Here is a 3,513-nt window from a genome sequence, read left to right on the forward strand (position 1 = left end):
TAACGACACTTAGGATGATAATAATCGAACTGTTACATGGTAACGAATGTAACTTACAATAGAGTGAATGGGCTATACATTTACCAAAATGCCCTTTACATTATAATATAATATAATAATAAACTAATAAAGACAGAGACGTACAAAACAGGTATCAACAAACACCCCCTCGTCTCGAGCTCTTTATTCTTTATCTCTGGAACATCTTCGTATTCCAGTCAATGCAGCTATGGATCTTGTGTGCATAACAGACACGAACAACATTCTGAAACTACATCGCAAGCTCATTGTCGCTTACGTTAGCGAATCTGATCTGACTAGTAAATAAAGCATCGTTGTCAGACTCAGATAAGTTAACGAGCCACATCGGGTCAATCACACATATGACACTCGTGTTTGATCCGGTGCCCAAAACAATAACCGCTTCACTCGTTCGATTATCATAATACCAATAGTTGAACGAGGTGAACAGACTCTGAGGGAAGATCTTCATCGATGCCCTCTTCATCGTCTTCGGCGGCTTTACCTATAAGATCATTTTCCTACAGCCAGTGCGTTTATCAATCTCGTCTATATACTTGTTAGTCCGCACTTGCGACTTGAAGAATTTGAAACCATAACGAGTTTCATGTAAAAAATGAGCATAGAACCACTCAGCCCAGACATCTTTTCCTCGATTAACGAACAGTCTGTTGGCTAGTGTTCTAACATCCCACCTTGGCATAGATAGTATATCGTGTGGGCGTTTGAAATAATAAATACCATGCTCCCACTACACGATATATACCTTAAGCTCAGAATCAAAATGCCACGCGACCAAATCACCTCTAACATCTTTCATCGGCTTGTACTTCTTCATCTGGTATGCAGATGCTTGAGCCTTTGCCAATCTGACGTCCTCCTGTTCGTGATAAAGAAAAGTCTCGATCATCTTGTTCATCCTCTTCACATCATGCTCAAACATACCATCCAAAGAATGTTTACGCTTCTTTTCTTTCGTTGACAGATGACTTGTCTCTGCAGCTTTATTCCACCTTTCCCTTTCTTCTCGCAACAGATGTTTGGCTTATTCAAAATGCTTTGTAGTGAAGAATGGAATACTCGAGTCGTTGTTGTTGTCAATGTAAAACTCAGGGTACTCCTCAGTAGTAACATCCTCTACCTCTACTTCATCATATTCAGGCACATTCCCATATGGAATGCCTGCATTTGTACTTTCCTCAAATTCAACATCAACATCCACACTCTTTCGCAATACTTCAACTTCCTGTTCATTCAGATCCAGAAGCAGGGTAATTTGTTCTTTAGTCAACGAATGGTCAACAAACTCACCCTCTTCAATCTCGTCAGCATTTACAATACTCCTCACAATCCCATCCATACCAACAAAAATAATTCTATTCTAAGAAATCACATCGATCAGTTAGCCTGAGAATAGTCCTTGTAAGGCACAATCTGCAACTGATTACCCTCTGACCCACCACCACTACAGTCTCAGCCTGATTACCTGCCGACGGTGTAGAACTACCGCCCGATTGCTGATCTATACCTCCGTCTCCATCTTTATCATCCTCATCATTCTTCAATTTCTTCAACTCATCATCTTTACACGTCAGTTGAGGTATGATCTCGTCTTGTTTGTCTATCCTCTCCCCCTGAGCAGCAACAAGGGCTTTAAGTTCCTTGTTTTCACGTTGAATAAACTGAATATGTCTAAACATATTCCGCTGCTCTGTCCTCATCTGTTCTTGAAATGAACGAGCTACTTGAATCTGAGTTTGTTGCATATGAACCGGATTTAACGGATTAAACCACTGGGCATTAGGAGATAACTCATAAAAGTGTGGATGAAGTAGTTGCATAGGACCCTGAGGACGATTAAAAGTCATGAATGAATGCTCAGGTCGTTGCAACGGTGTAGGAGTAACTGGTGTAGCAGGAGTAGTTGGTTGTGGAGGAGTTATGCGAGTTAATACCGTCTGCAACACATCTCCAAAATAAGGATCAGCTACAGAAGTAGTCGTCAATGTCATAGATGGAGGTATTGGAGAAATAGGCATCTAAACAGGAGTTGGGGATCTCGGAATATTCTGCGATGTTGGAGAAGTAGGAACAGTAGCTGAAATAGATACAGATGCAAGTGGAGTAGATCGCTCAAACGGTTGACTAGGTATCTAAATACACGAACCACGTCTGACACGTTGCTTCTTCGGCTTCTCCCCTTATCTACCATAGGTTCTTTACCCTTAAGCTTACGCTTCTGCTCATAAGTTAACTCATCCTGTGGTCCCGGACCACCATCACCACCATCACCGTCATTTACACCACCGCCACCTTCACGCTCAGAGTCTAAATCATCATGAGCCCAACGATCATTAGGTGGTGTGACATAATCAATATTCGCGAGATGACCGATCAATCGCTTAAACCTCGGTCGATCTTGAAGACTTTAACCTTGGTATGATCGTAAACGCCTCATCATTTCTGCATTCATACGATCCAACTTCAATACATCACTTGGATCTTTAACCAAAGTTGGCTGTAAATCATCGATCATCATCTGTAAGAATCTCGGGTACATCAGAAACTTGTGACGGCTAGTGAGGTTCTCCTTTATGTGATAATAAACCAATTCAGGAAAATTGAATGGTTCATTCAACACTAGAGCAACGAACGCAAACTATAGCATAACCCGGCACTCATCAAAACCACCTTTGCGTCCACCGAGACAATGTATCAACACGTGAAGAAAATACTTGTATTGCTCACACAAGTGTGCTTTGTTGTACATCGACTTTCCCAAATCACCATTATACCTTACCCGTTCAAACAACCCACGAATCAAATCCTTATCAAACTCGCATCTATCATCCCCTGTATCACGAAAGCCCAAAGAGTCTCGAATAACTCCAACATTAATCACCACACGTTTATCCTGAATAACCACTTCTATCTGATTCCCAGTCTCATTAAGTCTAGCGGTATCCCAAAAGGCTTGAATAATGCCTTGATAAGCAACTGCATGAGTAGAGATGGCCTTGTATATCCTGGAACGTATCAAGAAACTGATCATGCCCCCGAAGATCGGTGAATCTTCAAATTTCAGATCTAGAAAGGCACAAATGTTATGGTTCTTGTTCCATGATAGTAACACTGAAGCTTGTTCAGGTTCGGCTTGGTCTTGAGCTTGAGGCTGTTGTTCAGGGTTAGCCTCAGGATTTTGTTTGGGAACAGGGGTTTGAAAGTTCTCGTCTGCCATTACTGTTAAACAAAAATATAAACATTAGTAATATATTCATCAATTTTATTCTGATTAACGAATGGATATCTCATTCGTATAACGAATGAGACATTCGTTATACATTAAATGTCTTTGATTCATTACAATAACGAATTACACTCATACATTAAGTCATTCGTTATACTAACGAAGTTTATTCTTTATACTTTAACGAATCAACTCAGATTCGTTATTCATATTCAATAAAAGTAGGAATCTCCCATTCGCTAGTT

The sequence above is a fragment of the Bidens hawaiensis genome, unplaced genomic scaffold (assembly GCF_021521415.1).
Source record: "Bidens hawaiensis isolate Kalapana, Puna unplaced genomic scaffold, B.hawaiensis_p1.1 tig00041215_1, whole genome shotgun sequence".
Taxonomy (NCBI): Eukaryota; Viridiplantae; Streptophyta; class Magnoliopsida; order Asterales; family Asteraceae; genus Bidens; species Bidens hawaiensis.